Source organism: Dipodomys spectabilis, unplaced genomic scaffold, assembly GCF_019054845.1.
Source record: "Dipodomys spectabilis isolate Male_0828 unplaced genomic scaffold, ASM1905484v1 ptg000473l, whole genome shotgun sequence".
NCBI classification, from domain to species: Eukaryota; Metazoa; Chordata; class Mammalia; order Rodentia; family Heteromyidae; genus Dipodomys; species Dipodomys spectabilis.
In genome coordinates, this window is record NW_024871150.1 from 614743 (window position 1) to 624449 (window position 9707).

Sequence of the window (9707 nt, forward strand, 5' to 3'; positions counted from 1 at the left end):
TTGACAAGCTATAACTAACAGATATCTACAGATTATTTAACCTAGCAGCATCACAATATATATTCCTCTCAGCAACCCATGGAATGTTCTCCACAACCCATGGTATGTTCTCCAAAATAGATCATATCTTAGATCACAAGGAAAATCTGTGAAATTCAAAAATAAAAATGAAATTCTCCTTGAATCCTGACAGACCACAATGGGACCAAATTAGATATCAACGTCAAAAGGCATCACAGAAAATTCTGAAACTCACAGAGACTAAATAACACATTGTTAAATCATCAGTGAGTCACTGATGGGATATGGAGGGCAGTTCTAACGTTTATGGAATTCAGTGAAAGTGAACACACAAAATACTGCCTCCTCTGGGACACAACAACACAGGCAATACTCAGAGGAAAATTTATAGCTTTGAGTATGTGTCGCAACAAACTAGAACAATCTTGAATCAACACTAATGATGCACTACTAGGTCCTTGAAAAACAGGAACAAACCAAACCAAAAACGGTAGACAGAAATAATACAAATTAGATTAAAGAAATACATGAATCAGAGTCTCAAAAAACATACAAATAATCATAATTGACTTTTATCTACTAGTAGCTCACAAATTTGCCCAATGAATGTCAGTGTAGCTATTTTCAGAGATAGACTCAACCGCTCAAACCAGTGAACAAAACAGACTACTAGGATTCTAAGAAACAAAGATTTGTTTGCCTTTAAATAGATTTATTCTGTTTTTATTATTAAGGTGATTTAAGAGTGATTATAATTACATGAGTCAGGTAATGAGTACATTTCCTTTTATGGAATGTCTTCAGTTCCTTTACTTGTTCCCAGTCCTACGCTACTGTCCTCACCCATGTGTCAGATCGTTCACTTTCATCAATGTTCAATGAACTCCACTGGTGCCATTTGTCACCGATTTCCCTAAAGCTCTGTGCCCACCCTCCACCTTCTTGAAGACGTAAAATGAATATACCAGACATAAGGTAAAGAAGACAGAATCATCACAAACTATAAACAACAACAACAGACACAAAAGAAAAAAGGAGTCTTCTGTTTCCATATCTCATAGATTGTTTTAGTTATGTAAATCATGTTATATAAATATAATTATTGTTTATTGTAAAGTCAATTCAGGGATTGAAGTGTGATAACTTATAAGTTTGCTTTCTATTTAAGTAATGCTTTTTATTTTAACATTAAATGTGTAACACAATTCAAGTCCTAGTGTAATCTGAAGGTTTAGATTTAAAGTTAAATTTTCAAAATGTCTAATAGTTCTATTTTGGCAGCCAAAATGAAAAACAGGAAAGTTTTGTCCTCAAGAATTAAATAACTTCATGTACAAAAAGGTAAAATAAATGTAATATTAATTTTGTGGAAGTAATAAATCAAATAAAATTGCAATGCATCAATTCCATAGGTTATGAGAACTATTGATAAAATTAATACAACTTGTTTTAACGAGATTACTTAACACATGAAACAATTGATAATTTTCTTTTCTATGTGAAGTGGATAAAGAAATTAAAGCCCAAAGATTCCAGTGTCCTGTGTGCTTAATACGTGTCAATTTACACATATGTTTTGCTCATCTCAACGTTAATTGAAGATAACCGAGAACAGGACTAGAATGGAAAGAATCACTCAAATATTTACTTTTATTTTGTGACTAAATATGTTTTTTTATATCTCTTTATTTTATTTCAAAAATATGGTAAATTTATTTAAGTCACATCAATAATAATGAGAAATAATCATCCCCTAGCTCTTTAAAAGACAATCAATAAGAAAGGAAACAACAAACATAAAAATTGAATCTCATTTTGAAATGGTCTTTGTATATTGTGGTTCTTTGTAATTGTGGATTATGTGACTATCCCATGAATCTCGGCTAAAATCACTACGGCTACTGGAAGGAAATTTCAAAATATAATGCAGCTAACACAGCTGTGCAGTTGCTTGTTGGTTTCATTACAGTAGCAGCAGGGCATAAAATGTGCAAAGGAAATAATTCTACTACTTTGCAGGCAAGAATGTGATGAAAAGCATACTGTTATCTTCTTAGATGAAATATGAAGACCACACTTTAAAAGCTTACTAAACGATCAGCCCTTTAAACAACAGTGCCATTTTTAAGGCACTCTAGACAATTCAAGTCCTTCATCTCCCCACAAACATTACTGCCATTCACAAATCATTGCCAAGGTGAATTTGCAGTTCTTTTAGATATTTCAAATGGCTTAGGAGGAACATAAACAATAATTCCAGTTTTTGAGAAAATTTAATTTACAATCAGCAAACAAATCAGATTCAACTCCATAGCATAACCTTTAGGAAAAATGAATTAAGGAATATGGCATGTACTTTGTAATTTAATATTAGACATTAGAGCAAAATGCCAGAAAAAGAATCTGCAAGAAATAAACAGAAGTCTTTGATAAGATATTAAAGATTATCTAGGGACAAGTAATTTTACCTACATTTCTTATTATATGATAGCATATTTTTATCTGCTAATCAGAGAGACTCAAAAAGATTTTTAATTATGATATGAAAAATGCATCGTCATGAATGAATGAAATCAGGAAGTAGATGGCTCAGGAGCTGGGTGGTTTGTTAAATATTCTCATTATTTTGAATGATCTGGTGTTTTTTGTATGTGTGGAATTATGAATGTATTTTATGTCTGGGCAGGAAAGTTTGATTATTAGAACATTGTCTGATATCCAATGTAAGGAACCTAATCAGAGTGATAAATATGTGTGTGTTTGTGTGTTTGTGTGTGTGTGTGTCTATGTGTCTGTGTGTGTGCCTGCAAGTCTGTGTTTAGAAGGAAGAATCTTATTATGCTCAGGGTATATATTAAATTCTATTAGGTATACTACATTAATGACAGCAGATAAAAGTAATTAACATTTTGTGCCATATGTTTGTGTTCATATGATTGCATGAAAAAACTAAGAAGTTATGTTTGGGGTATGAGTTTTGTGAAAGGTCAGCTGAAATTATAAACATTTGGAATCATCAGAAAGATATCAATGGCAATCTTTTCAGTGTAGATCAATTTTAGACAACACTTGCAAGAATATGTAATCTTATATGGAAATGCAATATTTATTGATTTTTTCCATAGCTACAGTATTCTATAAATTTGTAGGAAAACCAGTTAAATTATGGAAACATAAAAGTAATGTGATTACAGTATTACACTTTAGTTTCATTGTCAAAATACCTTTATTTCAACTGTATAGGAAGGAAAACCCTAAATATTACAGTTCGTGCCATATTTCATTGGGAAGCTTTGTCTGTATCAATAAGTTTATTTCTTTTGGTTCTGCTTTCCTATTCATAACTCTGTTTCTCATACTATTCTTCTAAGGACTTTTTCTTTCTTCCCTTTTAGGCTTCAACATACCTCATGCTCTGTTTGTTTGCTAACAGTAGTCAGTCTACCTTTGAACCATGTCTCTCGCCCAGAAATTTTTGTAGTTATTTGGCGATAGAACCTTATGAACTTTACTACCAGCCTGAAAACCATTATCCTCCAAGTCTCATCCTTCTTAATCGCTAGGATTATAGAGATGAGTCATGGACCCCAAGAAGCAATGACTTTTCATGTCTTATAGATTCCACATGTTTGCTAGTAATTGTAATAATAAACTACCATAGATTGGGTAGCGTTAACACTGTAAATACATTGCCTCTGAGTTTGTGGAACTAGAACTCCAACGTCAGAGTTGGCTTCTTCTGAGTCCTCTTTCCTTGGCATATTCAAGGCCTTCTGCTTCTCTTGGAGGACACTTCAACTTAAATGCTACCTTTGAGATTCTGTTTCCAAATGCAGTCACTTTCTGAGGCAATGGGTTTTTGATCTTTAGTATGATGTCAGTGGGACAGTATCCAACACATAACAAATTACTTAATGGATAGAAGAAAATCTCTAATAAGAAATTATTTGGTTTGGACACAGAAGTTATGTTTGTACTTTTAAAACAATTAGCAAGAGAGGTAAATGTTTTATTAGAGCTTGTCAAACCAGTATGAAGTCTTGACCTTAGACATGCCAAATTCTTACCCTGGCACACACTTAAATTTCTAGCGGTACTGGGGGATTGAACCCAAAACCCTGTACTTGTGAAACAGCATTTCTACTACTGCCATACTTGCAGATTGTAATTGGATTGCTTATTTTGAGGTAGTATCACTATGCCTGGGCCTGACTGGACTGTGGTAATCTTAACACAAGTAAAAAAGATTGCACCCAGCAAATGGTTAGAGTTTCTGAAACTTCTTTTTGTGCTAGGCTTGCCTGGAACTGGAATCTCTAATCTGTTTCCCAAGTAGATAAGATTACAGATTTGAGCCACTTTATCCAGTAAAAGTATATTATTTGAAAATATCGTGATATTCCCTATATTTGTGATTAACATACGTAACTAACCTTAAATTTCTCCCTCTTTTGTTTAATACTCTGAGTTGAAAACATTGGTTTACTTGATATACATGGCTTTGTTTTGGATGGAATTCCATAAGAATCCAAAAAAAATCTCCCAAAAGTTTATGTCAAAAATCATGGAAAAAAGGCTGCAGGTTGGAAAAAAATAGTGTTAGTCAATGCTTTCTTAAGTATGAGAAGAGAAGAAAGGCAGAAATGGAAGGATGTCAGATATAATTTTGATAACCCACTAAGTCTCTGTAGAAATTCTGTAGTTGTCACTTCATGTTAGCTTCCTTTCTTAAAGCTTCCTTTATTACAACCCTGTGGGTTGGACTGATTGGTTACCCTCTCCAGGAAATGAGGCTGATTTTAGAAGGCTGATGGTGTGGTAATAAGGAATGATGAGAATGAGCACAGATATTGTCACAGAATGAGCCAACCAGGTTCAACTGCTGAACAGCAAAACAAAGCTAAGTATCAAATCTGATGATCCACATTGGAAGATATATAGATAGATACGTATACATATACATTTATTTGCATGCATGAAATAGTAAATCTCCATTTGAATATAGAGAAACTTGACCTGACAATTATTAAATTATATCAAACTGGTAGCAGGAAAGGTACAGAAAAATATCAATAGTTAGCACAGATTTTGCATAGATTTTTTTAAAGGATGAAAATTCTTTCTTCATAATATACTTTACACATACCCTTAGTATGTTTTAAGTATTTTTACATTGTGGTAGGAACATCTCTACAATGCTGAGAATTGGAATTACACACAATATGCAACATGGGTAGGCACTGGTGGTTCGAGGATTTAATCTTAGCTAGTTAAGAGATTGAGATCTGAAGATTACAATTTGAAGCCAGCAAGAGTAGGAAAGTTCTTCTGACTCTGATCTCCAATTAGCCATAGAGGCAAATGGAGTTCCAGTTCAAATTGTATGTCGATCATTGGCCTTGACCACAAAAGCACCATTCAGACCCTGAGTTTAAGCCCTAGGATCAAAAGAAACAAAAACACATAATACAACATGCAGTTAGATATTTTATAATGAGGCACATTTTTATGTACTCTACATTGTTAGAAAGACTAGACTTCTCTGTTAGCTTTATAACCTACCATAATAAGTGATATTGTCCATGTATTAAGCAGAAAGGCTTACTCAGATTTACAAGTTTGAAGATTTCAGTGTATGTTCAGTTGGTTTTATTGCTTTGGTGGCCTGTGCCAAGACTATGTCAAGGTGGGGAATATGTCAAAGAGAAATGTTTGTGACCTAGAATGATTAAAATATAAAAGAAGAAAGTAGATGAGAGACTATGTTTTCATGGGTTTCACTCTGAAGAACTCAATCTCCAGAATAACTATTCAGGTATTCTCCACAGTCTGGGAGGGAATGGAAAGCCATTTTTCTTTCACACATAGGTCTTTCTGGGGCATACTAAAATCAAATGGCAACATCTTCACCAATAACAGAATATTAGTCCATTGTGATTTACAGAATAAGTTTCCTGGCATATATTTTCTTTTGTACTTCTTTTTGTGGTGGTGATATAAATATTTTTTTCCAGAAAAGCAACCTGGTTTTAATCATTATCCACCAAATTTATGCTGTCATATAATCAGAGAGTTTTTTTGAATAAATTAACACAATAGTAGGCTCATTTTATGCCAACACAAAATATAAACACTAATTACATTTTCACTGAACAACCACTCATAAAAAATCATGAAATAATAAAGTCCAAGTCCATGTCAATTTTTTTTTGTCAGTTGTGGGGCTTGAATTCTGGGCCTGGTCACTGTCCTCAGCTCTTCAGCTCAAGGCTATCACTGTACCACTTAAGCCACAATGCTGTTTCTGGTTTTTAGGGGGTTTATTGGAGACAATTGTCTCACAGACTTTTCTGCCCACGCTGGCTTTGAACCACTATGCTCAGATGTCAGATTCCTGAGTATCTAGGATTACAGGCATGAGCCACCAAATCTCAGATCCAAGTCAATTTTAAACAGCAATCTTAGTGAAACTTCTGGCGTTTTTCCAATAAAAATCTATTTTTTCAACATTAGTTTATAACTATGAGTTATTTTTAGATGTAACTGGGAATTTTTTAATAGAAACAAATACAATTTTTACTATTACTAAGTATCTCACAAAAATCCAGTGTAATTGATTTTCTCCAAAGTCAATTATTTCATACTATCTCACATTATTATTATTACATTCTATATTGCATATCATGTGAAGCGAAAATAGAAAATAGTTTGAATAATTTCATATAAATTAGTAGAGGCTATTTTAGCATTATAAAGTCACATCTGTGGTTTTAAATGAAGGAAAGAAGATTTTAGAGTTAAAATCCAATAAAAATGTGAAGTGTGTCCCAAATAAACCAAAAATTCTGAGTTCATACAGACAAAATTATTACCATTGGAAATAATGAGGCAAGAGGAGGCAGAATTCAAATCACGTCAAACATTATCTGTTATTCTCCCTCATCTTCCACTAACAAGACCTCCCTGGTCCCAGTTGTCACAAAACTTCAAGTGTCTCTCTTAGAATTCTATGTGGAAAAGTTCTAAGTCACTGATTCTTTTTCTACTTTGTGTTATATGAGACAAAATTTAGACACAAAACAATTGAAATAAAATGCACACATATGTTGAAGTCACCACAGCTGGAGATTGGAATTCCAAGAGATTGGAATTCCCCCAGGAACAAAAACATGTTATACCCAGTTTTTTAAAGTACTAAAACCTCAAATACATGTTAATTTGAGTAGAGTATAAGGATAACTATCTCTCAGAAATAAGGTTGTGTTAATTTATAATTAAATTCATCTAGATGAACGTAATATGTCAAATCCCTTGAATGGATCAAATTGTTTAAAACAAAAGTAACTGTATGTGAAGTAAGATCTGCACATATTTAAAAGGAAAAAATGCTACAGTATCAAATCACAAACAGCATGACTTACTTGAAAAGTTCAGAAATGCAATGAATAAGTCCAATAGTATCCATATTGAGAACTATCTACTGATGTAACAAGAACAAAATGAGCAAATGATAGAATCTGAGGAGCATACATGAGTGTACATAATTTAAAACTACTCTAAATTACAGTGTAGAAGACTGAATGTGGGTTACCTAAAGGAAACCATAAACACATGATATAAATGAAATAAAAAAATCTAATGAAAACAGACAATAGAAGTAATTTCTGGAAAAATATTATTTTAATAAATGGTGGTCAAAATCTTTCTAGCACTGACAAAATTGCACACCTAATTGGTTATATCCAAAAAAGACCCAAGTTACTCGAGCTGATTTGAAACTTTGGCAAAGTAGCAGGATACAATTGTAACATTATTACGGATTTGACTCGGGCATGGAATTCATTTCCTCTTTGATCTGACAAATGAAGATATGAAAGAACATAACTTCTCCAACTACATATCAAGACCTAACTAAACATATAATCAGAAAACTTATCATGCAAGCTGTATTGCAAACTGGCGTATAAGAAAAATCAATCATACTAATTCTGTATTTATTTTAAATAATTTTTTCCATAAATTATTTCCTTTAGCTTGCATTTTTAAAACATTGTGTTAAATGGTGTATAACTTGGTAACTAATTTTGGATGCTTCCTTAAATTTTGTTCTGAGTATAATGTCTCACTTCAGTTCCTAACCCATGAAATGATGTTGATTACAAAACAAATGCTTATAACCACTGTTTATAATACACAGAATCTCATAAGCATGATTTCAGTAAGCATAGGTTAACATTTTGATATCACGGTCTCATGACTGATGAGGCAGATCTGCATGAGTATAGTTGTACATAGGTTCCTCAGCCTAAATTTAATCACTGTTAAAAAATGTTTATATCTTTGTCACTCATCAGAGATTTAACCTGAGTATAAAGCCTAAGGAAAATGATAAGGTAAGAATTTAGCTTTTCTGAATATAAAGTAAAGAAAAATCCAGCACAGAGTAACTCATTGGTTTAAAGTCAACCTATTTCCCCAAAACATTCTTATCATTTCCTTACAATGTGTATTATTCTCAAGACGGGAAATGGGAATGTGAGAAGAAGACTAACCAAGTATTGTCTTTGAATACAAATAATTTGGATGTACCTCTTTATTTCATTATAGGCTTTTTGGATAAAAACTGTTTGATTAATTGATTTCCATGTCAGGTATAACATATCCTAGTTGCATATACCAAACTACATTCAGAAAATGGTATGTAGCGATTAAGTAATGAAAACATATTCAATAGCAAAAAGTATATACTTATAGCGATAATATTTTGAAGAGTGTATTGAAAATATTCTAATATAATAATTAATTGGATTGACCAATTTCACATTGACAACAACTAACTAGAATATTTTAATGCTAAATCGACAAGATTATCTTTCTAAAGGAGCAAAACCAATTTCTCCTTTCACTTTATCAGGGAAAAAACTGAACAAAAATTGGAAATTAACATATAAATCTATAACAACTGGAATGAATTTTTGTCTTTTTATTAGCAAATATTAATTTCAAAAAGTATTTTATTATGTTATACACATAGGTTCATATAATGTAGCTTGATAAATTTTATTCATTTTATTAATTTCATAATCCTATTTTTATACTTTTATTATGCCATCATACTAACATAAACTATTTGAAAATATATACTCCACAATATTTCTCTTTATCTCCTCTCTTACTTTTCTTCTAAATTTAATCAGTTCCATCCTTTTTATCTTAGTCATTCATTTTATTTTCTAGGTCTAGAGTCTGCATATGAGAAATCTAGTATTTGTTTTTCACAGTATGGCTTATTGCTTCAATATGAAGGTTTCCAGTTTTATCTATTTTCTTTAAGATGCTATAATTTCATTATTATGTCTGGCTAACTAATATATCTTATGTATATATGCATATACATTACAATTTCTTTATTCAATTAATGATTAAGGAACATGTAGCTTAATTCTCTAGTTATTTATGTTTTTTACATGGGAGAAGGAAGAAAGGAAATAATGAGGTTTGGACTGAGAAACATGCTCTTTAGGCAGGCACTTTAGTATTTGAAACATCATCTCAGCTGATTTTTTATAACTATTTCAATAATGTATTATATCTAAAAAATAAAATGTAATTACATTTGAAAAGGTGTTCTTTTTCAGTATCTATATTATTACCTATTACAGTGATACATTTAGCGTGTCATGTGA